We start from the raw sequence: 20902 nt of genomic DNA on the forward strand, positions 1-20902 counted from the left end.
TAGTTGTACATATAATTTAAGGACTCATACTTTTCAGTGCCAGTGTAAGTGTAAGTGCTGTCATATGGTGGCCATCCTGGGACTGCACCACTTAATGATTCAGTTTTTTAGCTTGCAGTGCTAAAATCTTCCCTGTCCATGTAGCATTCCAGACCTAGCCTGCTTCTTGATGTTCTGTTTGTGTTTAGGGAGGCCTCTTTGTATGGGAGAGCAAGCATTCAAACTTGCAGTTCACCCATCTGCATTCTGAAGGTGTAAAATGCCAGGAGGGCTGTCCGTAGATCAAGTCTTTGTAGATCAAGTCTTTGGATAGAGGAACACTTTCTTAAGGGCCTTTCTGCACCTGTATTTTAAAGAACTACCCAAGTTTTTTCATTGCCGTATATTTGCCATTCATAATAGTACTTTTGAGAAAACATGGGTTTTCAGAATGATCCGTCTGAATTGTGCTCAATGACCTATCTTCCTCCTGCCTGGAGTTACGGGGTTGTGATGTGGATGGTACAGTGGCTATAGACTCTTATCTGGCAGGTGCAAAAGGCGTTTGTACCCACTTCCGCCAACTGAGCAGCCACTTTTTTTCCCTTTTCACTCACAGTTGCACAAAAAAGTTCATAGCTATGATAAATACCCCTAAAAATGCAGTTAGGATGCAGATCCCCAACCGTAACCTCTGTGAGAAGCATGAAGAATCTAGGTACTAATGGAGGAGTAATTAAGAAAATGTAGGCATAGACCAAATTTGAAAAAATGCCACATACTATTGAAGAAATACTGTATTAATGCCCTGTTGATAATTACCATTTTTATTATTGAGGCAAGTGCAGGCAGGAGTAAATAACTAGGATTAATAGATTTTATTTCATTAAGCTTCTGTGCATGTAATTCACTTGGGTATTTTAATAATAGAACAACAGGTAAAGCATACACTGAAATGCACTACATTCAGCGCTAAGGTGGAAAATAATTGATTATGCAAAGTAGGCCTAGGTCCATGTAAATGTTTAGGGATTTTACTTATCAAATGCATGCTGGTGTCTCAATCTTTTGGCACTTTTTAGTAACTAGAGCATGTCAAAATGACATAATTGTATGCTTTTTATTTTAGTACTTTCCCCCTACTTCTAAAATATATTACCTCTGCAACTTTTGAGCTATTTCTCCAAACTAAATATCCCGTGTAATTTCAAAACTAGAGTTCCTCATTTTTTACTAGGAAAAAGTCTGCAATAAAAAAGTCTGCCAGATAAAAAAATCTTAGTGGAACACAAAAACGCTTTAATTGCCATTTATATAAGGCTGCATATTAAAATATCCAGGAAGGAATCTATTACAGTGGTACCTCAGATTACAGAGGCTTTAGGTTACAGACTCCGCTAACCCAGAAATAGTGCTTCAGGTTAAGAACTTTGCTTCAGGATGAGAACAGAAATCGTGCTCCGGTGGCAGCAGGAGGCCCCATTAGCTAAAGTGGTGCTTCAGGTTAAGAACAGTGTCAGGTTAAGAATGGACCTCCAGAATGAATTAAGTTCTTAACCTGAGGTACCACTGTATATACCTTTTCATTTCTCCTCTGTTAATGAAATGTGCCTTGATTCAGAGCATGCTCACATATACTCCTCTCTAAAACATATTTACTTAGAAGTATAAGGTTCCTTTCGATGACTATTTGCAAATCTACCTAAGCAGCTTTCCTAGCAGAGGTGTAGTGGGGGGCAGGGGAGCTATGGCCTCAGGCACACATTTTTGAGGGGGCGCAATCCGGCGCCACAATGACAGGCACGGAGCCCTGGCAGCTGAGGCACAGCAGCAAGCGCTTTTGTCTAGTGGGCAGGTGGATGGACGCAGTGGGTGAGGAGCCTGTTGGAGGCGGGTTCCATTCACCCTCCATGCGGACTTCACATGTGCCTCCATCCCAGCTGCCCAGTCCTCCAGGGGGGCACAACATTTGCCCCAACCCACGCTACACCGCTATTTCCTAGGAAATAATGGGTTTTCATTAGGAAAATATTGTATCACAGTGATAGAGCACGTGTTCTGCATTAAGTAGGTTCCAGGTTCAATCACTACTGTCTCCTGGGGCTGGACAAATCTGTCTGAAAATCAGAGCCACAATCAGTCAGTGTAGAGCTAGAATTGTCTGATAGAGAGCAGTGTAACTGTCTAACTGAGATCCTTGGAAGGAAAGGATAGTATATAAATGTAATAAATAGCTAAATAGTTAATACAACCTCAATTTGGGAATTGACATAGCTGGTGCTTCTTCCTTATAGGCCTCCCTCTTTTTTGCCTCTGCTGCTGGGGGAATATTCTTTGCTACGGTTCTCCCAGCTCCTCCCTCTAACAGAGAAAGGGAGGGAGGGAGGGAGGGAGAGAGGGAGGGAGAGAGAGAGAGAGAGAGAGATCCCCAGGAAATAAGCTTACTGCAGTGTGCTACTTCTAACTACTAACTGGAAAGTCAAGAGATCACAATTTTCCCCAAATGTGCCCATGCAAAATAAGAAAAAGAAAAGCTATAATTCACTTCCTTCAATTATTACCCACTGGAACTCTATCATAATCAGTCTTAGTAACTTTCTCCCCAGTATATTTTTTTTTATTCAAAACTGAGCCTTACAAATTATCTCTATTTTAGTTTACGAATAGGAAGAATAGAAAAAAAGTAAGCCCGAACCTGTTTGCTTAAAATTAAACTCCAATTGAAATGTGTCCATAGTAGCTTTCTATTAATTCCTAATAAACAATGGAGCTCAATAAAATGCACGCATGGTTTAGCACAGGAACAGATTCCTTATAGCTATAAATCAAGCTAGAATGGGTATTACCATCACTAATACATCCATTAATTCAACCTCACTGTTAACGTTACTACAGCTACGAAGAAAAACTTGGCTAATAGGCAGCTGCCTGCAATGATCCTGGCCTGAGGAAAAATTGCAAAGTTGAGCTAACACTCCTTGTCTTACTGAGCACAATAGCATTTACTTTTAAATCCAGAAACAAGAAAAATGTGAGAAACCAAGGCAATATGTTTATAATGCATTCATTTGCAGTCTGCTGTGTATCAAAGCATATATGTACACAAATGTACAAACAGGAATAATCTAGGTGTAGGTATAATTCATGTTGCATATGCATAAGCAGGAGGGGGAGGGGAATTTATGAGAGGCTGGCCAGGTTTAATTTGTGTCTGCTTGTATTTAGCACTTAAAGTTTCTTACATTCAGTTTGCTCAGAAGCGTGATGAAGTGCTTCTTGCTTCTGCCTCAAATCAGAAATGCATGAAGTGCAGCTGCAGAGATAATACATTCTCCCCAAAGGCTTTGGCTGAGCAAATTAGGTGTCAATGGGGTGCCTGCGCAGGCAGTACTCTCTCTAATTAGTCTCTTGAGCCTGGTTGGTGGCGAGAATAAGATGATCTAATCAATTGGTCTGTGTCTGATGGTACGTGTAAAAATCCTACCAGGCAGAGCTGTCTCCCACAGGTCACTCACCTGCACAGCAGGATTGCTCATTTTCATTTTTCATCTCTTCCATCACATGATGCTGACAGTTGGTTTTAAGAAAATTGAATTTAAAAAAAGAAAGAAAGAAAGAAATCTGGTTCATAGGGCATGTGGGTCAGAATTAAGTTGCATTATGGGTATTGGTGATCCAGTTCATTAACATGGGTAGCAGAATACTAGCATGAATTTGTTTGCCATATACATGGTTTTGTCAATAACAAAATCTTTTTATTCTTGATTCACAAAAGATGATTTCAGTAAAAATGTAAGCAAGGTAAGAGTGCTTGTTCAATGCATTCGAGGGAGTGGTATCTATTGCCTAATATTATCAATGGAATTTACCGGTAATTGGGAATGGCACTTTGCATGCAGAGAAACAGGGCATCCTCTTCGTTATCGCTTTGCTTTTAAAAAAACAACCCATGTGATTGGAGGAACCAGTATTCTAAAGTGGTATCAAGCCAGCTGTGTGCATTGAGCCTTGAGTGTGTTCAGCATGCTAAGACACTGTGGGAGCCCTGCCCCATCCTTTTTCTCAGAATGTACCTCCAATTGGACTGCCCTTAAAAGTCATGGTGTGTATGCAAAAAGAAGCTAGCATGCCCTAAGTATTTTTTTTAATTGGGACAAATATTCTGGAAATAGTGATATCTTACCCCATGCCTTGAACTATAATTAATATTTTAAATCAAAGCTTTTTCTCACTTCTGTTCTCCTCAGACTAGCAGCAACAGTATTTTAAAGTTATTATTTGGCTTCTTTGTTCAAGTCAGAAATGGTTCTCTGATTTATGAGAGAAGCAGCTCTATATGGCACAGGATTTGTGGACAAGATGAAAACATGATTGTACTGATTCTTAAGCCCTTAAGTTGTAGCCTAATCATGCTCATTTTTGTCTGTAAATATACTGTGAAGAAATCAAACCTACCCACACAACCTTTTGCGTTTCAAATTAAAAGTGCATTTTTGTGGCAGTATGTTGTTCTACGTCAAAGGGATTTCTGAGGATCTCTGAAAGCAAGCCTTCCTTTGCTCTTGGGAAATCAGAGGTAGCAAATACTGGATTTTGCAGCAGTTGCTGTTATAAGCAAAGATGTGACCGGAGGCCATATCACCATCTGCAAAGATTCTAAGAGAAACTTTGATTTTTTCTGATCTGAAGAAAAAATAAAAATTAACTGGATTCTTTTCTAAAATAGCTTAAAAATACTGCTGTGAAACCAAGGACTGGTCTATAATGTAAGAACGGACATTGTGTCTATAACACTTGGGCACTGAGTAAAACCCATTGTCTTGTCTCCTAGACTTTGTATTGGTTCATTCTCTCCCTCAGGCAAGTGGTTTCTCACTCTTCTGGCAATGCAAAATGTTGGATTTTTTAAAATGACGCCATAAGAATAAAGTACCATATTTACTCAAGTATAATGCACCATCAAATCTAATGTGCACCTTAATTTTCACAATGTAATTTGGCCAAAGAAGGTGAACATTAGATTTGAGTAAATATGATAATCAGTCTCCAACTCTATTTTCTGCTAGTTCTGCACACTAGCATCAGCAAATGCTTGTTTGAAAGGATTAAGTTTACCCATAGTGATTAAGAAACAGCTCTTCCCCACTTCCTATTTCAATTCTATGTACTTCATAAGGCACAAATTAATTCTACTGAAGGTGGCACCAACAGCACCCACTAAAAATTTTGTTAAGAGGAGTCAGTCAAACAGTTGAGATAATCAGTCAGAAGGTATTAGGAAGGTATAGGCCGGTAAAGAAACTAAAGTTAAGATACTGACAGGAATATTATCTGAGAAACCATAAACTTGTTAATGTTTGTAAAATAAACTTGTTTTTTTGGTTCACTTTTAACAACTGACTGGACTCAGTGTTTTACCAGAGAGTAACTGGTTGGTGGCAGCGGGGAAGCGAGCACAGTGGTGGCACAGGGATCAATAGACTGTTAAACGTCCGGGGACCCTGTGTGATCGCCACAGTGGCGTCACCCAGTATCTCTGTCAGAAGCTGTTATTAGTCACTAGAACCCATTAATAAGGTGCCCTGCATTTTCTGTGCATGGAAATAGTACTCTAAAGCAAGAGTGGAGAACCTTTTCTCCAACCCAAGGACTTCATTGCCTTCTGGGCAAACTTCCAGGAGTCCCGTGCCAGTGGTGTGTAGTCTCAGGCAAACCTGGGTGAACCATTAGCCTAGGACATATTCTAGCTGGGCAAAATTATTAGAATGCAAAGCAAGGCAAGTGGGAGGTGTGGCTGAAAAGGTGGCGTGGCCAGACAGAGAGGTCTGAAGGACCCATTCAACCCCTATATCTGAGTTCCCCACTGCTTGCCTAAAGCATGTAAAATCTAAACTCCATTACTAAGTCATCACAGACACATATCTGCATACGCAAATTGGGGTCTGGGATTCAGGGCAATTTCACTTCAGAGCAAATTTTGAAGGCACAGTATACCTCTTTACATATTAGGTGCAAGCTTAATTAATTTTTTAATTTTTTTTTTTAATTCCTCATTCTTGGAAGTAGAACTTCTATAACTTCCATCTTATTTCATTATCCAACCATTCCTAGAGTTACATGATATTATCTCTTTTATTCTAACAAGCCATCCTGTGTAGGTTAGGTTTAAGACTAAATTGCCTGCCCAAGATTATAGAGTGAGCTTCAAGACTGTTCATAGAACTCTGTTCTCCTCCCCCACATCTCACTCTAATGTGGACCCACATACCTGGCTCCAAATCTAGAGCCGATTAAGGGAGGCTCACTTACAGGCCAGGGAGGTGGATGTGTCTTTGTAATTTCAGAAGAGTCAGCCAACTGGCGATCAACACAGCCAGTTTCTGTTGCACAACCAGTTGCTCCTGAGTTCAGTTGTTTTAGGAAGAAGGGGTGGCTGTGGATCTGCTCAAGCAATGTATTTTAGTACACACCATTCAAGGAAAACATTTAAGAGTGCCTACAGTTCAAGCCTTTCCTTCAGAATAGCTTAATATTTGAAAAAAGGGAACCCTATATTACCTTAAACCAAAATCAGTTTGCTGATACTTAAGCATTATAACAAGTTACTTTGTACTGTTATGTTCTTGGCCATGATCCTTATTGTACTTTCTGTTGGTTTTTACAGGAACTAAGATCACCAGACTGGAGGAGAACCAAAACCTAAAAAGAGAGCCAACACTATGAAGACACCATGGCCCTGCTTCCTTTCTCTCTCAGTGGTGGATTTCAGTCACAAGAAAAACAATGCTGGCAAGACCTTGTTCCCCTTCCCTCTCAGTTTATTTAAAACCTTGCACGCATTTTGATACCTTGTGATTTCAGAGACCTCTGTGAAGATTAAGCTTTTTTGCTTACTGATACATGGCATGTTCTCCCCCCCCCCCCCGCAGCCTTTTGTGTTGAGTTTATCTGGTTTTTCCACAGCAGCACATAACCCTTGTGAAGATATTTATGCTTTCACCAGCAATGTCTTATTAAGACAACACATTTGGTGTTCACACTTCTTCAGTAATGTCTGTAGATAAAAGCCAGTCATGGCATGCCACAGTGTGTGTTTTCATCGAAATGTTCCACATATTTTGCAAATTGTCAGAAGGATACTTTAAGCTAAAGCAGAGCTTTCAAATTGGTTGTAACACAATCAGTATCTTACAACTATGCCCATTTATTACTGCTAGAGGACATCACGTTCCTTTCTTTGACCATGGCAATAAGTGCATCTTAGTCACCCTGAGTTTGGTTACTCTGCCTATGTTGCATAATTTGGCAGATTTTAAAACAGACTTCCACTATATATATAGTACTGAGTACTTCAAATATTTGAGACCTATTTAGAAAAAAGGGGTTTTGGGGTTCCACGTTTACTTTTTCCTGTAGCTTAGTTCATAATATATTCTAAAAAGGAAAATAAAGAAGTTGGGGGGGGGAATGAGTTTACATTAGGATAAGCACTATGGTATAGAATCTGTAGTTGCTGAATGAGCCATTAAAAAGCCTAGTTTTTAATAGTCATCCGAACTCCAAATATTTGTTCTTCCAAACCAAAGCATCTTTCCAGTTATTTTTATAAGATGTTCAGATACGATTGGAAAATGCCTCTGTTACTGCATCTTCAAATGGGATTTTTCCCAATAATCGTTCAAATTTCTAAAGATTAAAGTAATTGGGAATTGAAGGGATTTCTATTCTTGTTTTGAGGGAGGATGGATGATGGAGCCTATGGGAATCTTATGGGCTGTAGCGGTTTCTGCCTACCATTCACCATCCCTAACATGATTAATAACACTTGTATTCTAGGAGATGGGGAGTGGGCAATCCAAAAAAATAAATTTGACATGCTTACAGTGGGGATTTCTCATCCATTTATTCCAACAAAGAAAGCTTATTTGCCTTTCTAGTAAATCAGCTGCCTAAAAACACGTCTATTTTTGTAACACGTCGATTGTAGCATCTAATGCTATGTTAGAAAAAAAGGAGAAAACAGGGATATAGGACCCATTCTGTACTTTCATTTTGTAAACTGATGTCTTGATATTGTTTGGAGTTGGCAAATTATTGATTTTGCAGAGGACTTGTTTTTAGCAAAAGGCAACAGTGGTAAATATTATTCTGTGATATTGATTCCAGTAGTTATACAATAATTAAAATATGCACCTCCTAAATACCACCTAATTGCTACTACTAAAACTCAAACCCTAAATATCTCAAACTTTGTTTCTGTATCTGTGGAAACAAATAATCACAAAATATAATAGAACACTTTGAACATAATACAGATGCCTTAACTATGACTTGCTTTGATTTTCGTATTCAACCTTTTGTACGTAATCTCCTTTTCCAAGTTAGGTCATATTTAGTTGGATGTTTCAAGATGAGGGTTTCTTTTTTTAAAAAAAAGTATCTGTGCTTGCAAAAATGTGAGGAATCTTTGAGAATGTAACAAAGGTTCAATTAGGAAAATGAGGGTAGATCTTTAGATGTAAATCTCTTGCTTTGGCAGCTTAAGGAGTGAGGGAGGCAATTACACTCCTTGTTGAGGCATCTGATGGTGTGATGTAGAGAGGAATTCTACTGAAGAGCGCTCATCTGTGGTTTAAATGCCTAGCACCTTACTGTCCTCAATTAATCAAAAGCTCAGAGCTTCTGCTTACGTTTTGTGAATGTGCGTATGTATGCTTTCAGTGCTTCCTCTATTTAAAATAGCCATTAATGCAACTGAACATATTGGCCTATAATATTTAGTTATCAGCTATCGAAGTCTGAGAGCCAGCCCCACTCACTCCAATTACATGTTTTTGGAGTGATTTCCCATGGAGGATTACATACATAAAAACACTGCGTGAAAACTGAAAATCCACACATTCGCCAAGAAGGATTTGTGGTCAGAATACTACGTCATTCCTAGATATTCCTGTTATAATCTGGCTTTTCAAAACCAGTGTTATTTTCCACTTATATCCCTTCATACAAATCATTCCAAAAGCATGCATGAGAACAACAGTTTTGGCAGAGACCCTATATTTAGCTTCTTTTTTGTTCAAGGTGCTGAGATTCCAACAGAATTCCATGTACTTCAAGCAACTAAATTTTAAACCAGCTTGAACTTTATAGTTGTATTGGGGTGGGGGGTTAATTGTCACTGCAGTGTAAGAGGAATACATATAAGGGTTGTGTGATGGGCTGAAATTGTGCAGTATGATCTGCTGTATCCACATCATCAGGCTGGCCAAGAGAAAAATCCAGTGCAGTATAGTTAACCCATGCAAGTCCTCAACAAAGAGAGTAGTAATTATAAAACCATGCCCCTTTTTAGAGCATACTCCAACCCCAAAATATATTCCAATGTTCTATATTTTTCTGCCAAGTCCGAAGGCTAGATAATTTGGTTCATAACTCCCTCTACGCCATTTTCCCCCTCTAATGATTCTCTTAAGGGCCACTCAGGCAAAACCGCTAATTTCCAGAACTTTATTCTGGAGGTTTAAGGCAATCCTGGAGAGCTTTGAACACTACATAACACAGGTTTTTAAATGTTACATCTACCTCCACCATCAGCTGTGCAAGCTTTCTCTGCATCTGAACATTGTGCCCTTGACTGCAGCAGGAGATGGGAATCTTGCGCTCTGGGCACTCCAAAGTCCCTTGCACTGTTTCCCCTGTGTTATGAAGCCACTCTGAGCTTTGCAAGATTGCAACAAAAGCCAAAACTTGATACAGTTCCAGCCCTCCTTTCAGCTACTTGAAAAGAAACAATTCTTATTCTCATTTCCCCATGTATATAACAATTGTGGGCTGATTCGTATGTTGCTGAAATGGAGGTTGTTGCTTTCCCATAATTGAATCCCGTACTTTTGCAGTAACAGTTGAATGAGCTTTATCACATGGGTAGATGTAAAGTCTACCTACAGGATCCAACTATTCTGCATGATTCTGTGCTTCAAATGCATAGCCAGAGAACTAGCAATAGAGGACCAGAGGTGGGTAGAGCCACAACCGTGCTGTTTTGATAACATAGATTGGGCCTATGTGATTGGTATTAGAAATGCGACAGCTTTCCTTTTCCTTACAGTACTCCTGAACTGCACCCCTTCTTGTTTTAGTGGGCTTACCAATGAGGAGAGGAGACTCACAGTTCTGAAGCTGTGAAGAGCTTCAGCTTGCAGTCAACAATAAGAGTTTGCTGTAATGTTGATTTTTCTTCTCAGAGGAACCCTACCAAACATGCAGAACACCTAAACAGTGGAGTAGTATAGGCATTACTTACCTATATGGTACCCTTGGGGTTATCTTAGGAATAAAGTGGTTAAGTAGCAGTAGAAATTTTAATGCACAATTAAACTTTGGGGTTCAAGTCTTCCTTTCAACATTTGGAAGAGCTTTACATAGACATTTCCTATTTATTCTGGTTTGGAAAAATCCTCACATCTCTCAGTGGTGAGGGCAACAGACCCTAAGTGTGATCTTTAATGTGTGTGCACAATGGACTACGAACTGTGTGCTCCATACAAAACCTTATTATTGTTTTTATAACCTAATAGGATAAATGGCATTTAGACTGTACAGACTGGCACTGAATATAGATGCCATATAAATAGATGTTCTGTTATTGGCCATAACTAAACCTTCTCTCTTGACATAAAGGTGTGGAGGTAATTATATTTGTTGTTGCCTTGCAATATTCTCAAAAGCAAAAACAAAGGATGCACTAAGAAATTCCCTAATCCCAGAAAACTGCCCTTCTGCAGTACTATATTCAAAATCTTCCCTTGCTGGGGCTCTTTATATAAGGCACAAAAGTGCTCTTTTTAACAGGGGTTTGGTACTCAAACAATGTTAATATTAAATATGTATACATACATATAGCCACACAATTTAGAATGACAGCTTAGTAAGCAGTATGGTTAAGTAAATGTTACATTGTTTGTTTTCAATGTGTAATTTGTCTGTATTATGAAAGATGTAATGGTTCGTCAGGTGTTGACTGTTTTCATGTAATATTATATTGAATAAAGTATCAAAGGATTTCTATGCTTCTTGGTAGTTTTATGTACAATTAGTACCACAATTCAAAAAATTTAAAAATGTATGGAGAACATATGAGAATGGGAAAGGAGAGCTTTTAGTTTAAGGGGTTTGAATTGCTTCCACTGGCTTTATTGATAAATTTACTTTTTGAGAACAAATTGCAGCACAATATTGTCATTTGTTCATTCCCTCTGGGTTTAAACTGATGGTGGCAATGAGATCTTGAATTAACAAGAAATGTCCTGTTTGTTCATTACCCTGTGGTTATATTTCGTTCAAGATACAGGACAAAAATACAAATTCAGAGGCTGTGCTTAAGGCAACCTTCTTTCTACACAGGATCAAAGTACCACCATTGGGGGGCGGGGAACCACTAACACTCTTCAAAACAATATAATTTGGTTATGTGGATATAGCTCATATTTCAAGTTGCTTCTTAGCTGTACCTCTTGCCAAGTTCAGCCTGGCTGTTACCACCAAGAAAGCTTTTGCTGTAATAGCTACTGCTCCCCAGAGGAAAGTAAAACCAGAGGGAAGGTGTTTGAGCAACCCTGTGCCACTAGGTTAATGCACAGCTTTTCAGAATAATGGCCGCCATTGTAAATCATAGCAGTGTGAACCCTACAGCAGCAGAACAGCCCGCTGCTACCAGTGGGGGGTGGTGTTATGGGCATTAGCTTTGAGAAGCTTATACTGCACAAGAGCGAGGAGGATAAAGGATACAAATCAGGAAACTACTGACAAGACTTTTTATTATTAAAAAAAAAAAATCCAGGGCCTAGTATTTACTGTTCATTCCCCTTGTGAATAGTCGTATATATTGTCTGCAGTGAATCATGCTGAGAGTGTCAAGCACAATAGCTAAGAGCACACTAACGGTTCCACGGTTGTTCCTTCCAGTGGTGCTTGCTGAACAAGTAGAGCACACAATTGCTAAGCTCTGTTCTATTTCCAGAGAGTTAGAGAGAGATGAATTTGTGATTAATTCACAGTGCTAATATTCCTGTCTCTACAGACGGTGGGAACAGCAGCATATTTCAGAATGAAAAGCTTTCTCCTCGGCCAGTAGCCAGGGCCACAAAACACTGACAGGAAAGAGATCTTTCTCCACATTGTCCAAACTTTGCTCCTGCTAGGTAAAATAAAGCTCTGCTTGTGCTGGACACTATCTTCTTAACCACTGATGGCCAGACCGAACACATCAAGCTTAGGAAATTTCTCCTTTTCCCCCCTGTCCCAGTGACAAATACTAACATGAAGAGAAACAACTTAGCAGTGGATTACCTTATTCCCTACTTTCAAGGCCTTGTGGAGTGAGAACAATTAGCATGCTCAAAACTGGCTATCTCTTTGCCCATCCACCTGATGGTCACAGAATGAACTGAAGAACTGTGCCTCCAGGCACACACACTTGTATCTATACGTGGCCATTTTAATGGCAGCAAATGCTTATGAAGTGGTTGTAAAAATAATTCGACCTCTAGCCAACCAAAGCACATTTCATGATCAGAGATGTCACTTCCTCAAGACTGGAATGGGTCAAATTTCTCTTCTTATCAGTGAAAGCATTATTATACCCTGAGCTTGCTGGGTGGCTTCTAAAGAGGGGTAAAGCTGGAGGCAAAATAGTAAATAATGTCACATACGGTTGCCATTTATTGAAATTAATTTTTTTGTTACCTTTGTGGGGTTTGAGCAGAGAACTCAAACCTGTCATGGATTGTCTGGATGCAGAAGGGTGGTGGGAATCTCCAAGGGAAGGAGGCTCAGAGGCAGGGGATTGGTGGAGGGATGATAATGAGTGGTCAGAGGGAGAAGATGGAGAAGACTGGGAGAAGTTGTTGGAAGCTGAAGAGGTAACGGGGTTTAGTGAGCAGGAAGAGCCTGTGGCAGAGAGCAGTCCAGAACCAGAGGCAGAAGAGGAGGCTGGAGAGGAGTGGTGGCCAAGAAACAGCAACGTGTTAGGCTGATGAGGAAGCCAAACTGTCTCCCCCTCCTGCTGTGACCAGCTCCCCTCCCCTGTGGTCTCCCAGAACCTGAAGAGGTATGATGAGGACAGAGCAAAAGCAGGCAAGATGATGAAGCCTCAGATTGCTTGGGAAGGAACTGGGGGAGGATGGGGCTTTGCAAGTGGTGGAAAGGCGGGAACCTTCAATCCTCACAAGTGTCTCATAGAGGCAAATTCTACTGGGAAGAGTTGCTTGTGCTCACTAGGTCTGGCCTCCTGAGTTGTCTTGTTTCTTTGAATAAAGAGTTAACTTCACTGAAGCCATGTGAGTTACTGCTGACCTGCTCCTAGCACCTGCTCCTGACAGCACCTTTTGATAAGACCAAGACTGGAGCCCAGTTCAAAAGCTGTCTTGTTTGCCTAAAGCAGCGTTGGAGAACATGCAGTCCTCCAGATGTTGGGACTCCCATCTCCATCAGCCCCAGACGGCATGATCAATGGTCAGGGATGGTGGGAGATGGATACCAAATAATCTATGGAGGATTATTATTATTTATTAGGTTTCTATACCATTCTTCATCTGAGGATCACAGGGCAGTTTGCAATATAAAAGCACAAAAATACATGCCATAATAAACAATATGCACTTTCTGTATTTCTTCGGCACTTTGTCTTTTCCAGTTAACACAACTTCCTAGTTCTTGTGACATTTTATGCTACTTCATTGCTGAGGTAACTGGCACACATTCAAACCATAAATAATAGCTTAGGGGATGCATTGCAAGAGAACTGATTTGATTTTAGTGGGGGGCAGGACTGAAATTTTGTTCTCTTTTTGGCAACATCTACTTTTGTACTTTTTCTTTTCTGGAAATTCTGCAAAGAGAAGGTGCTACATCGCTATCAGTATTTTGATCTTGGAACAAACCATTCTGGCTTGGAGGCCTAAAGGCAGCAATTCTTAGAATGTTTTTCCACAACCAAGACTGTGCTTCCAAGCTGGGAATTATCTCACAAAACACACACTACTTCAGAATCTAGACTGTCTTGCATCAATAGTGTGCGAACAAGCTGTGCATTCTAACAGCACCAAGAGAGACAACTGCTGATGCCCAGTTGGACATTTGGGAGCTGCCTGCTGTCTTGCATTTCCTGCTGAGAACCCTTGGGAAATATAAGGGCAGGGGAGAAAGATTTGATGTCAGAGAGAGAGAGAGAGAGAGAGGAATAGGAATGATGGCAGCTCAGAGAGACAGCAGTAAGTTGAAGGAAAGGAAGGGTAGGAGGAAATTCATCTTTGAGAAAGAAACACAAAGTTTGCAGCTGAGGAAAGTAAGAAATGTTAAAGGGTACAAGATCAATTAGCATGGAGATACTGGGACAAAAAACTATTATAATGCACTAGTTGAGTTATCCAAGTCTATAGTTACTCAACTGCTTGAATATCAAATACTATGGAAACAAAAATGCAGAACTGTTGTGGTTGGGAGGGATATTGTGTGTGTGTGTGTGCGCGCGCGTGCGCACTCCACTTCCCCCAAAAGGTGAGAAGTTCCAGGAGCAATAATATAGAACATAAGAGGAGTTCTGATGGATCGGTTCAGTCCTATCCAACTATACCCAGTATACAACTATGTTTCTACTCACAGCAGACCTATTGAAAATCAATTGAATTAATTTAGTCTTTTCAGTAGGTCTACACTGAGTACAGCTACCACTGGATACAAGCCAGAAGGAATTAGGCCCACTCCCAGTGTGTTCCTCATTCATTCTTTCTTTCAATCTTCTGGTAGAATTCAGTGCTTCTTTAATGTAGCATCATGCAAGGGCACACATAGGGTTGGACCAAATTGGCTCCTGACAAGGCCTGGGGTGTGGGTGCAAAAATTGTCACTGCTGCCCTGGCTCAGAGTGTCTAGGCGCCAGCCAGCCCATCTGGGGCTGCCCCTCCGCTGCCTGGGTTGCCAGGCGAGGTGCACAGATTTCTCTGGGTGCCTCAGTGAAGGAATCCAGTCACTGGTATGAGCTGTTGCAGTAGCCCTGTGGGGCCTCCTCCCTAGAAGGCCACCAGCCCTATCAGAAGATTGAGCCGAGTGCCCAGCAGAGCTCAGAGGGAAGGAAGAGTCTAGGTACACTTCTGGTGGAGTGCAAAAGGCAACGAAAAGCAAAGTTTCTGGTCCATGGTCTCCTTGCCATGGTCTCCTTGCCAAGGGAGCCTAGGTACGCCTCTGGAGCCATGCAGCAACAGAAGGCAGCACCACATTAAAACAAAAATACTGATTTACATCTGCGAAGGAGAAATCAATAGCTTTCTCCCAAACACACATCTTTGATTTCATTCTCAGTCTTATAAAAACATAAGAGCCCTGTTGGGTAAGACACAAGGGCCCTCCAGCCCAGCATCCTATGCCCGACAACCCAACCAGGTGCCAGTGGGACCTGGCATAAGCACAACCCGAGTGGAATAACACTCTCCCCTCTTGTGATTTTGAGCAACTGATATTCAGAGGCATACTGCCTCCTACACCAGACATAGTTTACAGCTGTCACAACAAGGGACCATTGATACTTTGCACTCCATCAAGCTCACCCTCAATATTTTGCTCACAAGAATGGAATAGACCCCCAATACTAAATTACTATTAAAAAGCAAATGTACCAGGTTTGTTTTAATGTGTGCAATGGCAGTCCTGGGTTACCAGTCTTTAGCACAAGGGGTGTGGGTGGGTGTATACGTACATGTTTATTTGGCTTTGGTAAGTCTGATAATTTATAAAACAGCCTTTTTAGCTATTTTTTAAAAGGCTTTTATATTGTGCTGACACACAGTGATTATGCTCTTTGGATAGTTATTATATAGTGTTTGTTTCTCCTCATTTTGCACTGCAAATTTAATGCAGTGGTACCTCAGGTTAAGTACTTAATTCGTTCCGGAGGTCCGTTCTTAACCTGAAACTGTTCTTAACCTGAAGCACCACTTTAGCTAATGGGGCCTCCTGCTGCTGCTGCGCGGCCAGAGCACGATTTCTGTTCTCATCCTGAAGCAAAGTTCTTAACCCGAGGTAATATTTCTGGGTTAGCGGAGTCTGTAACCTGAAGCGTATGTAACCCGAGGTACCACTGTATATTTATTGAAAAGTGGTAGTGTTGACTGACATTGATATTTACAGACGCATATTTTAATATGTCACTTACCGGTAGTTTGAGGTTCACACTCTTTTTTTTTTTTTTTTGCTTTGTTGCTCACCAAGGTAAGGTAGGGTATAATATAAACTCAGAATTCAAAATAACATCCTAAGTCATCTTTTAAAAGCTTCCCCACAGACCAATAATGTATCTGCTTGAGAAAATTTACTTCTAAATTGAGATGCTAATATCTACAATCCTGAGAGGCCAATTGTTTTAGTTTGGAGGGATGCAAAGTCTGTTGACTTGCATCCCTTGAGAAGTTGTTCATATATTGAAGTGTTTCTTTTAACAGTAGCAAGCATTTCCCAGGGTTAGCCTCATGTACATATAAAATAGTATGCTCTGACCCAGACAAGGACAGCATCAGAGAGCATGACAATTCAGATTATAAATATGAATGAAATTATTCATATTTGCATTATTTTGTTGGTCAGTACAGAGTTGTGAAGCATGGGTGATATCCAACTTTAATGATACTCAAAACAAACCATTGAAAGCTGTAGAATTAAGGTACATTGATTTCAATGGGTGCTATTCAACACTGCACTCTTCCAATCATTCTGTCTGCACAAGCTTTTCAATTTGCTGAACCGAATGATTCCTCCCTCCTCCCCCTTGCATTCTTCTGGGGGTTCTTCCTGAATCTCCTAGAGCCTATTTTGGGGGAAGAATGTGTGCACAAGAGGAAGTGGGGGAGCTCCACTGGCAAAAGCAAAAAGTCTGTGTGGGTCTTCTGCCAGCAAGGCTGGCTCAATGGGTCTACTCTATAAGTGTGACTAACATTGAATATCACCCTGTGTTATCTTTTACTTTACTGGATATATTTCGTTTTTAAAAATTTGTACATGGCTTGGAAACTGGTTATATTAAGCAGTTTGTGATTTATTTATTTTTGTAAAATGAACTATTGCTGTTGACTCTACTATTACATGTAAATGCTTCTAATCTAAAAGGTAGCTTGGGTTTGGATCCAGAAATGCATAACTTGAAAGCCAAAATGGAAACTTGGGACTAGATCCAGGCTCAGTTTTAGATGATGTTTATGGGGAAGAGCCATAGCTCATTGGTAGAGCATGTGCTTTGCTCACAGAAGGTCCTAAATTCAATCTCTGGCATCTCTAGGTAAGGCTGGGTGAGAGCACAGTCTGAAATCCTGGACAGCTGCTGCCAACCAGTGCAGGCAATACTGAGCTAGGTAGACAATGGTCTAATTCAGTATAAGGCAGCTTGCCAATGTTCCTTCCTGTGCTCCTAGTTAGTTTAACTTAGTTCTCACTGTTATCACTCAGGCTTCACTTAGCCCTGATTTGCTTGTTAACTTGAAACCCAACTGATGCAGGGGGAACTAATTTAATCTAACTTATTGTCCAGATGCATCCCTGTGTTTCATTGTGGAGGGGATTCTGTTTTCCCAGGAGACTGTCCACCTGGGATGGAAGAAAGGAACAGAGGGATCTATAAACATGCCAGTATCATTCCACACTAGAAAACTGAAACAGTTGTCTCTTGAGCTCTTTCATATATTTCAGGGGTGAGGTACCTTTGGCTCTCCTGATGCTGATAACCTACATTTCCCATCTGTCCCAGCTAGCAAGGCCAATAGCCAGGGACGATGGAAGTCATAGTTCAGAAATATCTGAAGGGTCAAAGATTCCCCACATTTTGATTTGTTTGTTTATTTGTAGCATGGCAATGACACTTCCTTGTTTGGCTGTATGTTTGGCTTGCACATGCATATTTGAACCAGCTGCCAAAAAATGTGTTTCTGCTAATATTTACTCGCCAGTTTATTTACTTGTTCAGTTTGGCCATATGTGCTTACAGTAAACCTTAAGAGCCATGATTTACAGCAATGGTTGCACAGGTCAAATTTCAATTACCCTGGCCTCTAACCCCAATGTCCCACTGTTCATTCTTCTTAGCAACAGACATGACATTTTTCCTGTAGAATTTGTGGATGCTACCTATTGTCAGGAAAGTTCCTCTTATAGTGCACCTAGGTCTCTTTTCTGGTGGAAATGTGAATTCATTTGAGGGGGTGGACGTGGAGTGACATCTGCTTCTCTCACTTGCTATAAGACGGCATGTCTCAAAGCGCAGGCAAAGCAGGTGGCTTGGCCCTTGCTCTCTTTAGACAATTGCAGCTTAAGGGGGGGAGCCGCAGGAGGTGCTTCCTGGAGCTCCTGCTCACTCTGCGCATCTAGGTATATGCCACTCTCCCTGAAGATACGGTTTTGCTGCAGTTTAAGTCCATTAAAATTCGTAGGCACCTATTTTTAAAAAGACTCAAGGCATTGTGCAGTAGATTAAATTACACAAAAAATCCATACAAGACAACAATATAAAATGATACCATAGTCACAGCATGCTATGCTACTGGATAAAAAGTATCAGGGATAATCAACTAAGGCAGGCAGAAAGCAACTCCCATATCTCATCAGGTCCTTGGGGGGAGAGGAATGTCGCTACCAAGTGCTGAAAAGCTTTTCACATATAGGGGGCCACTACTGAAAAGGCCCTTTGTCACCACTCTCTGAACCACCCTTGGAAAGGCACCTGGAAGTGGGCTTCAGGGGTTGACCTAAGGTTGTAACCAGGGTCATGGTGGCAGAAGTGTTCTGTCAAGTACTGGGGTCTCAAAATGTATAGGCAGCCAGGCCAGGATAGGTGCTACATGATCTGGTCTGTGGTTTCAGTCATCAATCTGGCCACTTGCCCTTCTGCGTCAGATACAGTTTCCAAACTGCCTTCAAAGGCAACCCCATTTAAAGCTCATTACAGTAATCAAACCTGGAGCTTATATACCGCACATTCTTCCTTCCCCCACCAAACTGAAAAATTATGGCATTAAAGGCATATGGGATGGAGACTTCTTCACTGCTCTGCCTCACACAGTCTTCGAGTTTATTAAATATAATTAAGCTCGCTTTATAAAAGGGCAACATTGCAGCTCTTGAAAGTGGGGCTGACACATGTATGGAAATACATAGGCCATATGGATCTGCCTCTCCCTTTGTGCCACTCTCTTTGCATTGTTGCCTGACACTGAGGAGGGGGAGAGAAGTCAGCCAGAGCCGCTGAACACAAGACTGCGAAGGAAGTCGTTTCCCTAGTAACAATAACCATGTAGCAGATCTCAGAACTTCTTGCCCTTTCTTATGGGATTTTGTTTTGTTGTTTGTTTGTTTTTCCTGGGTCAGACAGAGTAGAGGCAAAAGAAAAAGGAGGGGGAGGAGGAGGAGAAGGAGGAGAAAAAGCCAGCTAAAAAGCATCTCTTATCAGCTTGCTTGTGAGGAAGAAAAAGTCTAGAGACTCAAACATGTCAGCTGTGTTTGCTGAAGGTGCCGTGGCTGACTTTGTTATCCTTCTTTCAAAACAAAGCAAAAACTAATGCTGCAGACCCAGCCATCAGGTGCACCAAGGATGGGTCCAGCTCAGCAGCTTCTGGCTCAGTCTTGCCTTTCTCTCCCAACCGCTAATTTATGACTGCTTTCTCCAGCAGCCCTGCTGTGTCTGGTAGCCTTGCCTCCAGTTGGACAACCTGTGGCTTGGGGCTCAAGTGTCACTCTTGCCACAAACAGCAGTGCCACAAGGCAAGATGGTCGTGGTGCAGGGGTCCTTCAGGATTTGTAGCCAAGACAAACATCCAGGCCCAGCACCCGGTACCCTAAGGCAGCTGCCAGGTCTCCAGAGCTAGTCCCCAGCAGTGGGTTCACCTGATGCATTGTAATTTATGCATGTACCCAATACTGATGAATTGTAAGGTGAAAAAGGACACAGTTAGAAAAGGAAGAAAGGATCCACAGTGAGGTGGATGGAAGTCACATTCAAAGAGTAGAAGGTGATTTAATATATCGGCGACATATGATGTTGAATCTTTTTATCATGTATTGGTCTTTCTCGGGATTTTTTCCTTTTTCCTTTTTTAATTTTCTTTTTAACAACAAATGAAATAGTTGTAAGACTTAATAAAAGCAATAAAGAGCATTTAAAAAACGTAATTTATATATGTACCACAGTCCTATCTATCCTGTGACACTTGGGTTGATATCAAAGAAAGGTATTGTCCTACTATAGAATTCTGATTCCTCCACCCACATGCCATGGACCATCATGGGTTTCTACACTTTCACTGCAGAAGAATACTTAGTCCTGTTGGTGCAAAGGTTGACAGGAAGACTTACACATTACCTTTAAGTGTGCATTGCTTGTGCAGCAGGAATAGGGAATCTGTGGCCCTCCAGATGTTGTTGGATTGCAACTACCCTCATCTCTGGCATGCTGACTGTGGCTGACAGAGTCCAAAAACATTTGGGGGGCACCTATTCCCCATCCCTGCCGCACAGAACCCTTTGCTGCCACCCCCAATGCCATGTGAATTTATCAGCTATTTGTGTGGGCCACAGCCTAACGTTCTGTTGCCCTCAGACCAAATTCAAGTGCTCTCTATGATTAAGCAGCTTAGAAGATGAACCGGCCATCCATCCTTCAGCAAGCTGCTGGTTGTAGAGAAAGATGTTAAAAGAGAAGAAGAAAGGAGTAGGCATCAGAAACACAGAGAGATGAGTCCCCACCCACCCATAACTGGCTTCAGCCCTGCCCACAATTGGCATTTGGTCCTTGACAGGAAAAAAAGGGTGCCCATGCCGGACTACCAGAACTGTATGGAACTACCTTGAGATGGGATGTAGTTGAGCTAGAAAGGGTATCTGTCCAAGGTGC

General features: G+C 41.2%; 1 protein-coding gene and 1 long non-coding RNA gene across 8 annotated transcripts in view; one reads left to right on the forward strand and one right to left on the reverse strand.

The window, feature by feature from the left end:
- The window catches only part of CDK14 (cyclin dependent kinase 14), a 233697-nt gene extending 222655 nt beyond the window's left edge, over window positions 1–11042 (forward strand). For all 4 annotated transcript variants that reach the window (XM_079948351.1, XM_079948354.1, XM_079948353.1 and 1 more), the window contains one exon: window positions 6644–11042. The gene's annotated coding sequence lies outside the window, so the exon portion shown is untranslated. The remainder of the gene's footprint in view (window positions 1–6643) is intronic.
- LOC307200051 overlaps window positions 1–20902 on the reverse strand; it is a 162419-nt gene that overhangs the window by 49400 nt on the left and 92117 nt on the right. The gene's annotated exons all lie outside the window — the stretch shown is intronic.

The sequence above is a fragment of the Podarcis cretensis genome (genome assembly GCF_951804945.1).
Source record: "Podarcis cretensis genome assembly, chromosome: 12".
NCBI classification, from domain to species: Eukaryota; Metazoa; Chordata; class Lepidosauria; order Squamata; family Lacertidae; genus Podarcis; species Podarcis cretensis.